General features: G+C 44.9%; 1 protein-coding gene across 1 annotated transcript in view; it reads left to right on the top strand.

Annotated features, from left to right (window-relative positions):
* The first annotated feature begins 648 nt into the window (after window positions 1–648).
* Window positions 649–20,080, top strand: part of PLEKHF2 (pleckstrin homology and FYVE domain containing 2) — a 32,846-nt gene continuing 13,414 nt past the window's right edge. Inside the window, exon 1 of the mRNA XM_041769075.1 lies at window positions 649–985. The gene's annotated coding sequence lies outside the window, so the exon portion shown is untranslated. The remainder of the gene's footprint in view (window positions 986–20,080) is intronic.

Consider the following 20,080-nt stretch of genomic DNA (forward strand, 5'->3'; position numbering starts at 1 on the left):
TGTCCGTGGTGTCCGGGGTGTCCGGGGTGTGCGGCCCGCCGGGGGCCAGGGCCTGTGGCCTCCGGGGCACTGGGACTGCTCGCAGGTACGCGGCGTGGGTGGGTGAGGCTGTGGGCGTCGGGGAAGCCCCGCAGGAGCGCAGCGGCGGGCAGGCGGGCGGGCGGCCCTTGAGGGTGCGGCGGGCTGCGCTGGCCGGAGTGCGGGGGAGGCGCCCTGGGTCCCGGAGGCCGGCTCCGGCGCGCGAGAGGCCCTGGCGGGCGGGCAGCGCGGGCCGCGCGGGCCGCGCGCCTCCGGGCATGTACATCCAGGAGCCTTTCTTTCCCGCCCGCGGGAAGTTCCCGAGCTCCGCGGGGACGCCCGTTCCGTGGCGGGGAGACTCCTAGGAACCGGGTCAGGAGACGCACAGCCCTTCCCCGAGGCCCGCCGTGCCCAGCACGCCCACGGGTCCCCGAGCCGCCCGGCCGCCGGGGTGGGCGTGGCCTAGCCCGAGGCCACGCCCACCCTGGCGGCGGGGCGGGGCGGCGGCACGGGCGGCGGGGGCCTCAGCCTCGGCCACGCCCACTCTGGCGGCGGTGGGGCGGGGGCGGGGCCTCGACTTCGGCCCACCCGGGCGGGCGGGGCGGCGGCGCGGGGCGCGGGGGGCGGGGCGCGGGCCCGGCGGAGGCGCTCGTGCCCGGGGCTCGGGGCGTGTGGGCGGCGGCGCCGGTGCACGCGCAGGGGAGAGGCCGGCGGGCGGCCGTTGTGGGGCTCGACCCGAGCGGCGGGGAGTCACGAGCGAGCGAGCGAGCGCCCGCCCGCAGGGTCCGGATCGCGCCGGCTGCGGGGCCTCCTCCTCCTCCTCCTCCTCCTCCTCCGCCGCCGCCGCCGCCGCCGCCGCACACGCCCCGGGAGGCGGGGGGCAGAGTCCGCGCCCGGAGCCCGGGGCCAGGAGGAGCCGGATCCCCGCCGCCGCCGCCGCCGCCCGGCCGGGCAGGCGAAGCCCGAGGTGCGTGTGCGCGGGAGCCGGGCCGGCCCGGGGAGAAGCGAAACTTTCCGGCGCTTCCCCCGCGGTCCCGGCCGTCTGCGGCGCGGGGAGGTGTCGTCGTCGCGGGCGGCGGCCGACGCCATGTTGGGGTCTGCGGGACACGGGGCGCTCCCGGCCGCTCCCCGCGGGCCCCGGGACGTTCGGACCCTCGCCCGCGCCGCCGCTCGCGCCCGAGGGGCCGCGGTCCGTCCGCAGGGGCCGCGCCGGGGGGCCGGGGGCCGGGGGCGGGGGGCGGGTAGGGACCGGGGAGCTGGAGGCTTAGGTACCGGGGACCAGGGAGTTAGGGACCCGGGGGCTGGGGGACCAGGGGGTTATGGACCGGGGGGGGGGGCTAGGGACCGGGGAACCAGGGAGTTAGGGACCCGGGGGCTGGGGGACCAGGGGGTTATGGACCGGGGGTGTAGGGACCGGGGGGGCTGGAGGTTTAGGTACCGGGGGACCAGGGAGTTCGGGACCCGGGGGCTGGGGGACCAGGGGGTTATGGACGGGGGGTGTAGGGATCGGGGGGGGGGGGCTGGAGGTTTAGGTACCGGGGAACCAGGGAGTTAGGGATGGGGGGGGGGCGGCTAGGGACCGGGGGACCAGGGGCTTAGGGACCGGGGATCTGGGGGGGGCGCTGTGGGACAAGGGGGGCCAGGGACCGGGGGACCAGGGGGTTAGGGACTGGGGGACCAAGGGACCAGGGGGTTAGGAACCGGGGGGGGCTGGGGGACCAGGGGGGCTAGAGACCGAGGGGCTGGGGGTTAGGGACCGGGGGACCAGGGGGTTAGGAACGGAGGGGCTGGGGGACCAGGGGGTTAGGGACGGGGGGGCTGGGGGACCAGGGGGTTAGGGACCAGGGGGGGGCTGGGGGACCAGGGGGTTAGGGACCAGGGGGCTGGGGGACCAGGGGGTTAGGGGCCGGGGGACTGGGGGACCAGGGGGTTAGGGGCCGGGGGACCAGGGGGTTAGGAACCGAGGGGCTGGGGGACCAGGGGGTTAGGGACCGGGGGGCTGGGGGACCAGGGGGTTAGGGACCAGGGGGGGCTGGGGGACCAGGGGGTTAGGGACCAGGGGGCTGGGGGACCAGGGGGTTAGGGGCCGGGGGACTGGGGGACCAGGGGGTTAGGGGCCGGGGGACCAGGGGGTTAGGAACCGAGGGGCTGGGGGACCAGGGGGTTAGGGACCGGGGGGCTGGGGGACCAGGGGGTTAGGGGCCGGGGGCCGCGGGACCAGGGGGTTAGGGGCCGGGGGGCTGGGGGACCAGGGGCCGGGCGCGGGTTGCGGGCCGAGCGGCCGCGGTGGCATCGTGGGCACGGAGTTCGCGGGCGGGACGTCGGGCCCTGGTGGTGGAGCCGGAGCGCCCAGGGCCTCGGGGCGGGGAGCGGGCTCCGCGGGCCCCGGCGGGACGGAGGCGCCGGCCCTAAGGCGCGGCTGGGAGCCGGAGCCGGAGGCGGAGGCCGCGGGGCTTGTAGGGCCCCCGCGAGTGTGCGTCGGTGCCCCACGGCCAGGGGCTGGGGGGGTGCGAGGCTCGCGGCGGCCGCGGGCGGCCGAACTGAGGACGGAGTGGCCGGGCTCCCTGCGGGCCGGCCGCCCCGGAGCCCCCCCGCCCCGCCCCGCGCCCGCGCCCGCCGGGGGAGCTGCACCTGCGCGGGGGGACGGGGGGGGGGGCGGCTCGGGGGCGGCGGGTCACCCGGGGCCAGGGAAGCCTGCCTCCTCCTGTTTTTACCCCGCCCGGGCGCTGGCCGCCGGGAGGGATTAGGTGTGTCCCGGGCGGAGCCGGCGGCCCTGGGGTCCGGGTGACCGTGCGCCCGCGCCAGCGCTGCGAGAAGGGCCTCGGCTGCGTGCTCCGCGGCTCGCCGGGCTCCCCGAGCCGCAGGATAGACCCTAAGACACGTCCTGGACAACTTCCCGTCCTGGTCTAGAGCTGGGAGTAGAGGTCACGCTCAGATTTGGTTCCTAATTGCCTTAGTTCTTTTTTTTAAGGCTTTATGTATGTGCTCAGGAGAGACCCTGAGGGAGAAGCGGGCTCCCAGCAGCCCCCCCCCCCACTGGGCCCGGCCGCTGGGGTCACGCCCCAACCACGGAGCCGCCGGGCCCCCTAATTTCCTTAGTTCTTAAAAAAATCCTTTTTGTTTGGCTTCACTGTCAAGCAAACACCATGGTACACATTTGTTTTTCTGGATGAGAATTAACCGAGGAATGAGGGGACTTAACTAATTTCATAAACCAAACTGGCATGTAAGTGAGGTCTGTAGGACTCTGAAGCCGCCTGGTTCTGCCTGCAGCATTGACTCTAGGACGGTCATCGCTGTTGCCGAGCCAGCTCAGCCTACCTGGTTTCCTCAGTCTTGGCTGTTCTCTCTGATTTTAGTTCCTCAGTTTACTTATTTCCTGGAGTGCCGATTTACAAGGAATCTTGTAGTGAACTTTTCACTTGAGCCTGTGCTTTATGAAACCTCCTCTGGGCTGCTCTTACCCCAGCTCCTTCCTCTCCCCAAGACTAATCCACTGACCCCACTGGAGTCCAGCACACACCACACTGGGCTGCCCTGGTACCTGCGGAGCCGCAGGCTCGGCGTGGAGTCTGGTTAGCTTCTTCATCCCTAGTGTGTGGAGATCGGAGCGAATGCTCAGGAAAGCTCTGAATGGATGAGGACTCCTGTGTTCCTTGTAAATGTACTTTATGAATGTCTTATTAAATTGCCTGGAAAGGGGAGCCTGGGGGTACGATCGGTTAAGCATCCAACTCTTGATTTCCACTCAGGTCATGATCTCAGGGTCGTGAGATCCAGCCCCGAGTGGGGTTCTGCACTCAGCCAGGAGTCGGCCTGAGATCCTTTCCCTTCCCTTCTGCGCCTCCCCTCTGCACTCGCTCACATGCTCACACACTTTCTCGAAAATAAATAAAATCTTGAAAATAAATTGCCCTTTCCGTGAGCATAGAAGTTAAATCTTTCCTAATACTTTTTTTCTTTTTTTCCTTTTTTGGGTGGAGAATTTATTTTGCCATCTCAATGAATTTTGGCCTGGGAATACAGAATTTAAATGTTTATGAAATTTCCAAGTAGATAATAGATTTAAGTATAATCAACAAAGAAGAGGCAATGTGTCAATGAAAGAATAATAATTAGAACGTTTGGGCAGCTCCGGTGGCTCAGTGGTTTAGCGCCACCTTCAGCCCAGGGCGTGATCCTGGAGACCCGGGATGGAGTCCCATGTCCGGCTCCCTGCATGGAGCCTGCTTCTCCCTCTGCCTGGGTCTCTGCCTCTCTCTCTCTCTCTCTCTCTCTCTCTCTGTGTGTGTGTCTCTCATGAATAAATAAATAAAATCTTTTAAAAAAATAATAATAATTAGAAAGTGTGACTGAACCTATTTGTGCTAGATGGAAATAGAGGTAATTCCTGAGGATAAATTTGAAGATCATGTTTATACATTTAAGCTCTTTGATAGAACAACTTTCAATTTCTCTGTCAGTTATTATTTTGTCAGAATTATCTTAGAGTTTGGTTTAGAATGCCTTACTTAATGCAAAGCATATAAAAATTGCTTTTCTATTGATAAGCTTATCTTTGAGAACCTTCTTTGTATGCCAGCTGCATGCTTAATAGCAGTGTTCTTGTTGGCTTAACTGAATAAAGTATGCTTCGTAGATAGACTTTCAGAGTGCTGTGTCGGGTTGCAGACCTCTCTAGGTGAAGGTGTTTACTAACTCTACAATGAGATTACTGTAGAATTTGGGGTTAATTCCCCACCCCCACCCAAATTAGTTTTCTCTCCAATACACAAACCACAAACTGGTGTCCCAATTTTGAGGTCCTGGGCAGGAAGAGAAGGCATTCAGATAGTTGCTGTGCGTGCTGGAGACAGCAGGTTGCAGGTAGGGTGGACTGGAGCAAACACACCTGTGTCCTAGCTCTGTGCCTTCCTGGCCTGTGACTCTTGAATGAGTTGCTTCATTTCTCTGAGCTTCACAGTGTATGAGATGGATACAAATACATGCCTCAAAGTGTTGTGAGGATTTACTGAAAGATGTTTGTGGGAGTGCTTGGTGCACGGTAGTTTTATTAGTAAATGAACAAAGTGGTTGTCCTTTACCTAGAATCATAGAATTTTAAAAAGGAAGCAACCTTTAGGGGCACGTGGGTGGCACAGTTGGTTGAGCATTGGACTTTTGGTTTAGGCTCTGGTCTGATGTCTGGGTGGTGGGATGAAGCCCTGCGTGGCACTCCACGCTCAGCAGGGAGTCCGCCTGGGATTCTCTCTCCCTCCCCCTGCTCATTTGTGCACACGTGCACTCGCACACTCTCTCTTCCTCTCAAATCAGTAGATCTTAAAAAAAAAAGGAAGCAACCTTTAGAAAGAAGTAATTTAGTTTTTCAACCTTGGTTACACATTAGGATTCCCTGAGGAGCTTCTTAAAAATACTGATGCCTGAACTCCACCCAAGAACCAAGTCAGAATTACTGGGTTTGGGGGTCAAGGGATAGGTAGTTTTGCCTGCTTGTTTGTTTGTTTTAAAGCACCTGTGATTTTAATGTGCAGTCAAGTTTGAGAATCATTGATGTAACTGACTCTCCCATCTCCTTACTCTTCATTCTGTGGTTGAATAAAGTGCAGAGAGGTTAAGTGCCACCCAAATTCTATCAGTCAGATGAGAAAGCATGTATCTGAGTCAGAGGAAAATGAAGGATGTAAGAGGTTGACGTAACAGGTACATTCATTTCAGACCAGAAAGGTGGCCCAGCTCCAGTGACTTCCACCTCTGCTCCACGTGAGCGGCCCACATGGATGACCGAGTTTTTTAACCTTTGTCATGGTTTGAACTGTCTCAAGGCCTAAACTCACCGGAGGTGGTGATTCAAGAGCCTGTGTTGCTGTTTTCCATCACACCTGATGAACCAGCTTTTTGTCCTCCTTGTCGCCTCTCAGGCTGTTTTCTGTCTTCTTTCCAGTGCTGAGCCTTGCAGTTCACGTTCTGTGAACTCCCTGGCACCTTGTGGTCCTCTCCTTGACCTTAGCTCTCTAGATCTGGTCAATTCTCAACTTGTAAATACCACCATTTCCTTTTCTGCCCAGCACCCCTGGAAAAAGCCACAGCTTCGGTGACCGTTGAGGGTTTGTTTTCCAGGGGCCTGTGTACTAGTTGCTCTCTGATCCTTTTCTCATCCCAAAGTTGACTCCTTTTCTCTGTTGTGTTTTCAGTCTAACTCAGATTGCTAACCCTGATCTTGAAACGCTTGACCCGTAGAGATAAACTTGCTTCCTTCTAAAAATGATTAAGATTTTGTGATGTGAATTTTCTGTTTTCTTCTTTGCATCAACTTTTTCATCGTATTTTTAGGTAGAATTATTCTTAGTTCTTTATACTTGTTTCATTTAGACAATAGTTGGGGGAAATTAAAAAGATCTTTGTACTGTTTTTTCATATTTTTATCAATTGTACCTATAACTTTGTGTTTTTTGTACACCTAAATTTTTCTACCTGTTCTTCGCATTTTGTTACTTCAGCAATGAAGTATTCCCTGTGTATGAGAGAATATGTGTTCATTATAAAATAATTAGGCAATTTAAAAATACTTTATCCTAGTACTTAGAGACAAGTGGCACTAAATTTTTGGTGTATATATTTCCAGACTTAAAAAAAAAAGTTTATATTGCATGTGCTGTTTATTAATATGAGAGAGGCAAATAATACAAAATTTCATTTTTATTTTTTTGATTAGCACCAAGAACCAACATTATTCTATTTACTGGTCATTTTCATTTGTTGTTTTAGAAACTGCCGTTTGTATCTTAGCCATTTTTCTTTGGGGTATTTTCCTTTTTTTCTTACTGGTTTAATTACATGGGCCTATTATGTATTAAAAATATTGACCCGTTGTCATTTTTTTAAAGAATTTGTTTATTTATTCATGAGAAACCCAGAGAGAGAGAGAGAGAAAGAGGCAGAGACACAGGCAGAGGGAGAAGCAGGCTCCATGCAGGGAGCCCGACGCAGGACTCGATCCCAGGACCCCGGGATCCTGACCTGGACTGAAGGCAGACGCTCAGCCACTGAGCCCCCCAGGCGTCCCCACCTTTGTCCTATGTTACAGATATTTTTCTTTAATGCTTTTTCCCTTCAGTATTGACATTTAACAATTTTATGTGGTAAAATATCTTAAGACATTTGGCTTTTTCGTGGTATAGTTAGCCATTCCTCTCTATGGCTAGAAATTTAGATTCTGTTTTTCACTATTAGAAATAGTCCCCTCCCCCTACTCCTCCACAAGACTTTTCTTTCTCAGGATAAGTTTCTGGTTAAAAATTCCAGGGTCAAAGGGCAGTGCTTTCTGAAGCGTTTTATTATTATACATTCATTACTGTTAGTCTTCAATTTTTCCACGTGTTTCACTGCTTATTATGACCTTTTGGCACAATAAGGTTATTTAGTCTCTGAGACTTGTGAGACATGTGAAAGCATGTTGAAAAGGTGCTTTGTGCTCTCTTTCCCTCCTCTCTCCTCTTGCTGGTCTCTCGCTTTCTGGACGAGGCCTTCCCGCAGAGTTCAGTCCTTTGCCCTCTTAGTCCCTCCGCAGGCCTGCCCGACGACTGCTCAGTCTCTGGGGCCTGGGGCTCCCTGGTGATGCCAGCATTTGTGTTTGTCTGGCGGATACCCTGAGGGTACTCCAAGACCTTCTCCCTCCTGAAGCAAAGCTAGTGTCTGCCAATGGCTTGTGCTTACACCTTTGAAGTCCCCTTGCACTCACTTTTCCTCCTTATATTCTAAACCCTGTCCTCTATACCTCAGTACATCTCTCTTCTCCTTTTTATTTCTGCTGTCAATTATTGTGACTCAAACCCTCTGGGGGTTTGTTTTGTTTTTGTTTGCCTTCACTCTAGCTTCAGTGGTCTCTCCAGCCTGTCCTGTGTCCTGCTTTTGTGCACTGACTAATATTTTCCTATTTGAAAGCCATAGTCTTCCTGTTGCCCGTATAATAGTGTCTGAGCTGTTTAGTCTCATGCATACTTTCTTTGCAGTTGGACTCTCCCGCGTCTTACCAGATTTCTGTTCTCCCGCTGTGCTGTCTCCTGGCCCTACTTCCTCCAGCCTGGGTGCAACTGTTCCTTCTCTGAGGCTTAGGTTTGTGCACCATCGTCTGTCCGCCTTGTCTCCCTCTCACCCTCGCCCCTAAACAGTTTGACCTGCTACTTTGACTTTAAGGCCCAGAGTGAATTTCTAGTCATTTTACAGTTGTTTCTGGATGTTCCCCCTGCCACAATTACCTCCTAACTAAACACTTTGCCCCTGGACTTCACCACTATTTTATTTTATTTTATTTTATTTTATTTTATTTTATTTTATTTTATTTTATTTTATTATTTTAATGTTTTTGGTTTGTTTCTTCTCTGCTCCTTTAGACTCAGTGCACAGATTTAAGTTAATGATATTCCTTAGCTCATAGCACCTGCGTGGGTCTCACACAATTTTCTTATGTTTTGTTTTCTTTATCATTTATTCCCATCATTCTCTTTCCTGTAGACACACTCCCTAATATATCACTCATGAATTACATGTAGTTTTATGCATGTAAACTTGGATTTATAGCTGTCTATAGGGTACTCGACTGACTGCACCTTCACAGAGATTGTTAGAGTACTTGTTTCATTTCCGCTTTGTACAGAGTAAATGGTCAACAAATGTTTGCTACGACTTCAAATTTATGGAAAACTAATAGTGGTTTTACCGGCTTCCCTATTGCTTAGACCAGAAACCTGTGGGTTTATTTCAGCTTTCTTCTTCCACTTGTAGTTAGAGCAGTCCTGACCTGATCTCTATACTTTATTTTCCTGTTGCAAACTTCACTCTTACCAACTCATCAGACCACTCCTTCCAGAAGCTTCACAAAGAACTCCAGGAACCAACAAGATCTGGTCTTATTTTTTTCTCCAATTTTTCTACTAAATAACTCCCTCTCACCTCTGCTGTCTCTGTACATGTAAATTTTCTTAACACACATTTTCTTGCAGAGCTTTGTACCTTTACCGTTGTTTTGCCTTTGAGGTTCCACTTACTCTTCACACTCGTTTCAAATGTTCAAATGCTACATTCTTCAAGCCATACCTTCACTCTTCCTTTTCTGCTTCCTTACCACTTTGCTACTATTTTTATCACAGTGCTTATCTCATTGTACTTTTATTAAAACTTTATGGTGCGTGTCTTAAATCCCAGTGTCTCCTTCATTCTTTTTTCCCTCTGAAAAAAGGTTTCACAAAGTGTGAAACCTTGCAATGTGGTGAGAAGATTGTAACTGCTTTGTTAGGGATGTGATGGAATAACCAGCTCCACAGTAGTATTTATTTGGGCTTTACTAGCTTTACTTTCATTATTATACAGTGGTTTCTTTACAGCAGTCAGCACTGTACAGCTGTCCCTGTGCAGATACTTTTTGAAATTATGCACTTTTTTATCTAAATTTTGTTGGTGGTGAATATATGCATGCATCATCATTATTTATTTGCTAACTAAACAGCTGTGCTTCTTGGCAAGAGAAGAAGTCATTTTTGTATATTATCATGAGATTGAATTCTTTTTTAAATAGGCTCTGCCGTGCTCAATACTTAGAATTCATAATTAGATACTAGTTAAATGCACCCGGACATTTGCTTGTAAGTTTAAAATCTGTCAGTCTAGTGAAGCAATTGATGTGTAGGGTGTGGTTCCTGTTTTCTGTGAATACTCGTACAGATGTTGAAAATGAAGCCTTTGATTTTTGTCAAACTCTAGGTTGAGAAGCTGCTGCTGCTTTTAACTGCTGGTCATACTCAGCTCAGTACAGATTGATGGCATATATATGTGCAAGCATTATTGTAGGTGCTTTAAGGAACACAGAGTTGTTTCTAGGAACCTCCAGTCTTTTGGGGAAAAGCAGGTATACAAATCTTTATAAAACCTAGTAGGGCAGCCCGGGTGGCTCAGCGGTTTAGTGCCGCCTTCAGCCCAGGGCCTGATCCTGGAGACCTGGGATTGAGTCCCACGTCCCACGTCGGGCTCCCTGCATGGAGCCTGCTTCTCCCTCTGCCTGTGTCTCTGCCCCTCTCTCTCTCTATCTCTGTGTCTCTCTTGAATAAATAAATCTTTTTAAAAAATAAAGAATAAAAAAATAAATAAATAAATAAAACCTAGTAGAATATAAGTGCCATAAAGTGGTACAGATAAAATGGTATGAGAATTTAAAGATGAAACAATTATGAGGCTACTTAACTGACTGCATCTTTAAGAACTGGCAAAGGGATCCCTGGGTGGCGCAGCGGTTTGGCGCCTGCCTTTGGCCCAGGGCGGGATCCTGGAGACCGGGGATCGAATCCCACATCGGGCTCCCGGTGCATGGAGCCTGCTTCTCCCTCTGCCTATGTCTCTGCTTCTCTCTCTCTCTGTGACTATCATAAATAAATTAAAAAAAAAAAAAAAAGAACTGGCAAAATTTCAGAATAGCGTAGTGGGGGGGAGGCGCATATTGGGCTCAGAGGTAGGTGAGGAAACTCAGAGCATACTCTGGGAATAGCTGGTAATCTGGTTTGACTATAACAGAGAGAACATATAGAAAGAGGTAAAACTTGAAAAAGTAGACTAGGACAGGCTGGGGCTTGACCGTGAAGGGCTTTGAATACCAGATTAAGGATTTTAGATTTAATTTGGTTGGCCAGGAAACCTTTGGTTTTTGAATAGGGATTACCTGGTGATGGTGTAGTTAAAGAATATTAATCTTGGAGCTTTTGGGTGGACATTCAATTCTTGATTTTGGCTTGGGCATGATCTTGGGGTTGTGAGATTATACCTGCATCGGGCTCTGCACTGGGCATGAAGCCTGCTAGAGATTCTTTCTCTCTGTCTCCCTCTACCCACCCTCTCCCACACCATGTGTGTGTAGGCACTCACTCTCTCTCTCTCAAAAAAAAAAAAAAAATTTTTTTTTTTTTATCTTGCTTTGTGTTGTATGCCTTAAGTGCTAGTTGAAGTCTGAAAGTCTTGCTTAAAACTTGAGGTCAGGGTACCTGGGTGGCTCAGTCAGGGTCCTAGGATCAAGCCCCACCTTCAGCTCCCTGCTCAGTGGGGAATCTGCTTCTCCCTCTGCCACTACCCACATTTATGTGTGCTCTCTCTTGATTTCCCTCTCTTGCTTGCTTTCTCTCTCTCTCAAATAAATAAATAAAATCTTTAAAAATTTTTTTAAAATTTGAAAAGTCAAACTTGAGGTCCATATTCTTCATCTGTCTCCTACCTCTCTAAAGAGCTTTTGTAACTCCCAGGTCTTCTGGTTTTCCAAATTGTCTAAAATCCTCAACTGTGGCTTGGTTCTTACACACCTTGGTAAAATTACTCTATCAAACCTAACCTATTTGAAATTGCCTTTTACTGACACCCTAAATTAGTCACAGCTTTACTTTTCACTTCCTTTTAGCATTTGAATGATCAGTTTTAGCATTTTTATACTTCATATGATAATTTCATTTTTTCCTCTTATCAGTGGCTTTCCCCAAATACATAATAAGGTTTAGATAAGTTAAATATTTCTGTAATATTTATTTCTGAAGGTAGCAAAGTATAATAGAAAATCATGCATTTTTATAAAAACTAGCTGTGAGACAGTGGGAAAAATTTAACTGTATATGACTCAATTCACTTTTTTGTAAAATGTATGTAATTACCACTTAACAAAATTTAAATCATAAAAATAGTAAAATGTGAAAGTGCCTAGCACATGTATAGATGTTGAGTAAATGTTCTTTTTCTTTTTTCCTTTCCTGGCTACGCCTATGGAATAATGCATTTGAGTTTACTCTTCAATAATAGGCAGATTTGTCTAGGAGAGACTTTTTAAAAAATTACTATGGCTACTCTCTAAATGTGGTTCAAAATTTTGTTCAATTCTCTCAGTCCAGCTTATGAGTTTAAAATATAAATGCTCATCCCTTTTTTCTTCTTATCTAAGAAATGAACCTTTTTAAAAATCACTACTAATTTCTACAATATATGTTATGGAAGGGGTGTTCAAGATGATGGTATAGGAACTATACCCCCTGCCCATGGACTCACTGACTTTATAGCTACCTATGGAACAATTTCTTCTGAATAAGATCTGAAAACTAGCCAAACAACCCCTTCATAGCAGGCAGTAATAGAGCCACATTGAGACAGGTAGGAGAGGCAGATGTGCAGTCTTGCCAGAAACCCACCCATTGTGGCAATGCACATTCAAGATGGATCTCACAAATGGAGCCACTCCTTGAGAAGCTGGGGGTCTCTGCCCTGCTAAAGTAATTGTTACAAAGATGCTCACTGAACTTGAGAGAAGAATGAATATAATGAGAACTTCAACAGAGATAGAAAAATAAGAAAGTACCTAACAAACTCACAGAGCTGAAGAATATAGTAACTGAACTGAAAAATACACTAGAGCTAGCATTCAACAGCAGACTAAATGAAGCAAAAGAAAGGACCAGTGATCTAGAAGTCAGGGCAGTGTAACTCATCCAAACAGAGTAGCCAGAAGAATTGTAGAAAATGAAGATAGCTTAAGGGACCTATGGAACAACATCATGCAGAATAACATTTGCATTTTATGGGTCTCAGAGGGAGAAGAGAGAAGGAAAGGGGCAAAAAACTTATTTGAAGACATAATGGCTAAAAGCTTTCCTAACCTGGGAAGAAAACAGACATCCATATCCAGGAAGCCCAGAGAGTTCCAAATAAAATGAACCCCAAAAGATCCTCGCCAAGAAATATTAAAATGTCAAAAGTTAAAGACCATCTTAAGAGCAGCAAGAGAAAACACAACTGGTAACAAGATAAGGCATATTTTTCAGCAGAAGCTTTGCAGGCCAGAAGGGAATGTGGTACCATGTATCCTAAGTGCTGAAAGATAATAGCTTTCAACTAAGAATATTTTATCTGGCAAAATGATCATTCAGAATTAAAGGAGAGGTAAAGAGTTTTCCTAGACAAGCAAAAGCTGAGGGAGTTGATCACCAATAAACCAGACTTATAAGAAATGTTAAAGGAACTTCTTTAAGCTGAAGAGAAAGGGCATTAATTAATAAGACAACATTGGAAATATAAATCTCACTGGTAAAGGTAAATATATAATAAAGACAGTAGATAAATTATTTATAAAGCTAATCTGAGGATTAAAATAAAAGTATTTTTTTAAAACCTGTAATTGCAATAATCTGATAAAGGATACACAAAATAAGATGACATCAAAAACAAAACATGGGGGACACCTGAGTGGCTCAGTGGTTGAGCATCTGCTTTTGGCTCAGGGCATGATCCCAGAGTCCTGGGATCGAGTTCCACATCAGGCTCCCTGCAGGGAGCCTGCTTCTCCCTCTGCCTGTGTCTCTGCCTGCCTCTCTGCATCTCTCATGAATAAATAAAATCTTAAAAAAAAACTGGGGGTGGGGTGGTAAAGTGTAGAGTTTTAAGAATACATTTGAACTTAAGTTGCTATCAAATGGAAATAGATTGTTTTTTACATATAGGATATTATATGTGGGCCTCATTGTAATGACAAAGCAAAACTTATTAGGGATATGTAAAACATAGAAATCTAGGCATAACACTGAAGAAAGTTATTAAGGGGGGAGAGAGCAAGAAAAGAAGAAAGGAACAGAGAAGAACAATAAAACTGCCAGAAAACAATTAACAAAATGTCAATAAGTACCTATCAATAATTACTTTATATGTAAAAGGACTAAATTCTCCAAAAGACAGAGCAGTTGAATAGGTTTAAACAACAACAACAAAGACCCATCTATATGTTTCCTACTAGAGACTCACCTCAGATGTAAAGACATGCACAGAAAGTGAAGAGATGCAGATAGAACCCAAAAGAAAGCAGGGTAGCTCTACCTATGTCAGACAAAGTTGACTTTAAAAAAAGACTGTAGTAAAAGAAAAAAGATAGGCGTAGGCATTACATAATGATAAGGGGTCAATCCGACAAGAGGATTATAACATTTGTACATATTTATGCACCCCAACATAGGAGCACCTAAATATGTAAAGCAACCATTAAAGACCTAGAGGGTGAAATTGGCAGCAATATGATAATAGTAGAGGACTTTAATCCCCCACTTACATCAGTGGATAGATCACTTAGATAAGAAATCAATAAGCATCAGCTTAACTTATTAGATCAGATGGACCTAATAGATACATAAAGAACTTTCCATCCAAAAGCAGCAGAATACACATTCCCTTCAAGCGCACATGGAACATTCTCCAAGATGGATCATACGTTATCCCACAAAACAAGTCTCAAAAAATTTAAGATTGAAATCCTATCAAGCATCCTTTCTGACCCAGTAGTATAAGACTGGAAATCAGTTGTAAGAAGAAAACTAGAAAAACGGCAAATATTTAGAGATTAAACAACATGCTACTGAACAACCAGTGTGTCAATGAAGATATCAATGAAGAAAAAATACCTTGAGGGGCTCCTGGGTGGTTCACATAGTTAAGTGCCAAACTCTTGATCTTATTCAGATCTTGATCTCAGAGTTCAGGCCCCACTGGGCTCCATACCCAGTGTGGAGCCTACTTAAATAATTTTTTTTAATTAAAAAAAAATACTTTGGCACAAATGAAAATGGAAGTAAAAATTACCAAAGTCTATTATGGGCAGCAAAAACTGTTTTAGGAGGGAAATTCATAGCATTATAGGCCTACCTTAAGAAATAAGAAAGATCTCGAATAATCTGACTTTGTACCTAAAAGAAAAAGAACAAAGCCAAAGTTAGTAGAAGGAAGGACATAAAAGTCTGTGCAGAAGTAAATAAAAAAGAGACTAAAGAGACAATAGAAAAGATCAGGGAAACTAAAAGCTGACTTTTGAAAAGATAAAATTGACAGAGCTTTAGCTAGACTCACGAAGAAAAGAGAAGACTCAAATGAAAGAGAAGTTACAGCTGATACCACAGAAATACAAAGGATCAAAGAGATTACTGTAAACACTTATACATCAACAAATTGGACAGCCTGGAAGAAATGGAAAAGTTTCTAGAAATTCACAGTTTTCCAAGACTGAATCATGAAGAAATAGAAAATCTGGATAGATTGATTAGGTAAGGAGGTCAAAACAGTAATCAAAAGCCTCCCAATGAAAAAGCTCAGGACCACAGGGCTTCACAGATAATTCTGTCAAACATTTAAAGAGTTAATACCTACCCTTCTCAAACCGTTCCAGAAAATGGAAGAGGAGGGAATGCTTCCAAACTCAGTTTACAAGGCCAGCATTATCTTTAGCAGAACCAGACAGGGGCATCACACAAAAAAATTGTGGGCCAATATTCCTGTTGAACGCAGATGCAAAAATTGTCAACACAATATTAGCAGACCCTATTCAACAATATGTTAAAAGGATAATACACTGTAGTTGAGTGGGATTTATTCCAGGGATGCAAGGATGGTTTAACATTTGCAAATCAATGTAATATGCCCCATTAACAAAATAAAGGATAAAAATCATATGGCAATCTCAACAGGTGTAGAAAAAGCATTTGTCAAAAGTCAGTGTCTGTTTATGACAAGAACTCTGAATATGTGGGTATAGAGAAAATATCCATCAACATAATAAAGCTATGTATGACAAGCCCAGAACTAAGATTGTACTGAAGAGTAAAAAACTGAAAGCTTGGGGGATTCCTGGATGGCTCAGTGGTTTAGTGCCTGCCTTTGGCCCAGGGCATGATCCTGGAGTCCCGGGATGGAGTCCCACATCAGGCCCCCTGCATGGAGCCTGCTTCTCCCTCTGCCTGTGTCTCTGCCTCTCTCTCTCTCTCTCTCTCTCTCTCTCTCTCTCTCTGTCTCATGAATAAATATAAAAAACCTTTTTTAAAAACCTGAAAACTTTCCCTCTAAGATTAGGAAAAAGACAAGGATGCCTGCCCATTCTAATTACTCTTATTAAACATAGTTTTGGAAATCCCTAGTCACAGCAGTTAGGCAAGAAATAAAAGCTGTCCAAATTGGAAAGAAGTAAAACCCATTATTTGCAGATGACATGCTTTTATATAGAGAAAATGCTAAAGACTCTACCAAATAAACTATTAAAACTAATAATTGCATGCAGTAGAGTTGCAGCATAGAAAATAAAAAATCTGGTGCATTTCTATATGGTAACAATAAACTATCAGAAAGAGAAATTAAGGGGTGCCTGGCTGGCTCAGGTGGTTAAGCATCTGCCTCCAGCTCAGGTCATGAACCCAGAGTCCTGGGATCCAGCCCCGCATAAAACTCCCTGCTTAGTGGGGAGTCTGCTTCTGACTCTACCCCTCCCCTCTGCTTGTGTTCTCTCTCTGCGTCTCACTGTCTCTCAAATTAAGAGAATCTTCTTAAAAATTTAAGAAAACAGTCCCATTTACAACTGCATCAAAAAGAATAAAATACCTAGGAATAAATTTAACCAAGGAGGTGAGAGACCTGCACACTGAAAACTATAAGACATTGATGAAAGAAACTGAAGAACATAGAAATAAAAAATGGGAAAATATCCCATCTTATCATTTGGAAGAATATTCTTAAGATCTCCATATTTCAAAAAGTAATGTACAGATTCAGTACCTTGGTTAGCAATACCTAACCAAAATCCCAATGGTATTTTTCATAGACATAGAACAGTCAGTCTTAAAATTTGTATGGGACCACAAAAGATCCTGAACAGCCAGAGCAATCTTGAGAGAGAAGAGTAAAATTGGAGGCATGACACTCCCTGATTTCAAACTATATTAAAAGAGGCGAGAATATGTAATGGGAAAAGGACAGTCTCTTTAAAAAGTGGTATTTGGAAAACTGGACAGCCATATGCAAAAGAATGAAATGACAGGTCTGTCATATACCATACATAAAATTCAACTCAAAATGGATTAAAGACTCGAATGTAAGACCTAAAACCATAGAATTCCTAGAAGAAAACATGGTAAGCCCTTTGACATCCATTTGACAACAATTTTTTTGGATCTGACTCTAGTATCAAAGGGAACAAAAGTAAAAATAAACCAGTAGGTTTAAACAACAAAAAAAGACCCATCTATATGTTGCCTACAAGAGACTTCAAACTAAAAAGCTTCTGCACAGCAAAGGTGACCATCAACAAAATAAAAAGGCAGCCTACTGAATGGGAGAAAATAGTAGTAGCAAATCACATATCTGATAAGAGATTTATACCCAAAATATATAAAGAACTCTTACAACTCAATAGCCAAAAAATCCCAATCAATTTGAATAAAAAATGGACAGAGGATCTGAATAGACATTTTTTCACAGAAGATATACAGATGGCCATCAGGCTTGTGAAAAGATGCTCAGTATCACTATCATCAGGGAAATGCAAATGAAAACCACAGTGAGATATCACCTCACACCTGTTAGAATGGCTGTCTCTATATAAAATGGGATAGTGCTCAGACAAAAAAGAATGAGATCTTGCCATTTGTGACAACATGCATGGACCTTGAGCATGTTATGCTAATGAAGTAAGTCAAGTAGGGACAGTATTACATGATCTCACTTATAATTGGAACTTAAAACAAAGATGAACAAAAAACTCATAGAATGGTGGTTGTCAGGAGGATGAGTGAAATGGGTTAAGGGGTCAAGGAGAACAAACTTCAGTCATGGGAAGGTATAGCATGGTGACAGTAGTCAATAATGTTGTGCACATTCTAAAGTCAAGACAGTAAATCTTAAAGTTCTCACCACAAGAAAACAAATGTGTATGGTGACAGATGGTAACTAGACTTAACTGTGGTGATCATTTTGTGATGTAGACAAATGTCAAAACATTGTACACCTGAAGCTAATGTGTTATATGTTAATCGTACCTCAACAAAAGAATACATGTTGTGTACTTGGTTGTCATAGTGGCAGAAATCCTATTGGAAAGGGGAGAACAAAACTTTGTCTCTTCTTGTTGATGGGAGAAGTAAAATATACTGGAATTAGAACTTTAAAAATTACTTTAAAATTTAGCAAATTTTAAAATATGCTTTGCTTTATCATCCTAATACTTTATTGAAAATCTTACCTAGAATTTCCTGATTATTGTTGTTATGCTTACTATACTATAGAACTTTTGAATATGAGAATGATCCTGTCCTTTGCATATGGTAGGCACACAGAATAGTTGTTGATTTGACTTACCTGTATTAGGAGAAGGGGTAGTTTGCCTTAATACCTTTACATTTGCCCAGGGAGGATGTATCTCTGACAGTTTGTTGCCTTTTTTTTTTTTCCTCTTCTTTCCTCACTTTTCTTCTTGTCTCCCTTTTCTGTAGTCTCAATTCAGCAGTTAACCACAGATTTTAAAATCTGGATTGATACTAAGACACAATCAAAATTTTGATTAAAAATTTGTAGCCAAGTGAGGTTTGCAGTAAACTAGAAACATGACCCAACTACAATCAGAATTTATTATTTTAAAGACAGAAGATGCTTTAGAGATTACTTTATTTAAGGCAGTGACTGCCACTGCTTCTCCTTCTCCCCTCCACCTCCCTAGCAGTTAGGTAAATTTTTTGAGCTGTATTATTGTAGTGCCTAAACTGAGACTAGAATCAAAGTCTTTTGGTTCATAGTTTATTGGTTTTTCCAACTATAATGCATGGTCGAATATTGACATTTGCTGATCTCAGATGTCATGGGTACATGTAAGAAATTAATTAGATGATTTGTTTTGTTTTAAACTCAGCTGTAAAGATGAGATAAGAAGCTTTGATTTTCGGTAAGAATTGGGCCATAGTATTCTGTGACAGCTGGGCTCTCTTCTCCATTGTAAATGGTACTCTGTCTCTTTTTTAGAAGAGTTTTTTGCCTCTTCTAATGTTACATTTTTAACAGGTGGTAGATGCTCCACTGAAAAACATTCAGAAACAAGATGTTACTGGAAGACTGGAGTGGAGCTTGGACAATTCAAATGCAGCTCTTGTCTACTATAGTTTTGAAGGAGATGACTTGAAACTTTGGATTGTTTAATTTTTTTAATTAGTATACACATCTAGCTTTATAAAAAGTTTAAAGGGGTTTTTTTGTATCCTTTTTCCATGGTTCTTACATTTTTAGCTATGAAATAGCACTGCCAGACACTGTTCACTGGACAAAGGGGAAAGTCATTTGGAAAATTGGGAATTTATAGAATTCTGTGAAATGACTGGACTTGGGGGAGAAAAGACAGAATTATCAGGAGTTTTCTGATCAATACTAGTAACAAATTAGAAAATATAATGAGGGAAAGATTAGATTCAAAATAGCAACAAAAAATATGAAATACCTGGGAACCTACTAAAAAATGTGTAGGGGCCCCCGAGTGGCTTAGTCGGTTATGCATCTGATTCTGGATTTCAGCTCAGGTCATAACCTCAGGGTTGTGAGATCAGGCCCCAAGTCCGAGGTCAGGCTCTGCACCCAGCGTGGAACCTGCTTAGGATTCTCTTTCTTCTGACCCTCTCCTCCACCCCCACTCCCCAAAAGTGAAATGTGTAATTGTTTTGTGAGAAGAAACCTGCAAAATTATTGGGCCACAAAAGAAGAGATGAAACCTTGGGAAGACATACTATTAACCTGACTAGGAACAATAAAGACTTACGAAGATGTTGAGGTCCTGGTTGGCTCAGTCATTGGAGCATTCAACTCTTGATCGGGGTTGTGAATTTGAGCCCCACATTGGGTGTAGAGATTGTTTACAAATAAAATCTTAAAAAAAAAAAAAAGCTTGGGCATCTGGGTGGCTGAGTTGGTTAAGTGTCTGCTTTTGGCCCAGGTCATGATCATAGGGTCATGATCAAGTCCCACATCACATTGGCTCCCTGCTCGTATAAATCTACAGTACAGAATCTTACTGACCTTACTTTTCAGTATTTTGAAGCCGTTCACTATTTCAATGTCCTAAGAATTATTCAACCAAAAAAAAAAAAAAAAAAAAAGGATGACTGAGGTCATTGGCTAGAAGGATGATACAAGGATAAAATAAATCATCAGTATTATATCATCTTTCAGTTTTATTGTGGCATTTCCCAAAGTACTGTGTAATCTTTCA

The sequence above is a fragment of the Vulpes lagopus genome, chromosome 9 (assembly GCF_018345385.1).
Source record: "Vulpes lagopus strain Blue_001 chromosome 9, ASM1834538v1, whole genome shotgun sequence".
Lineage (NCBI taxonomy): Eukaryota > Metazoa > Chordata > Mammalia > Carnivora > Canidae > Vulpes > Vulpes lagopus.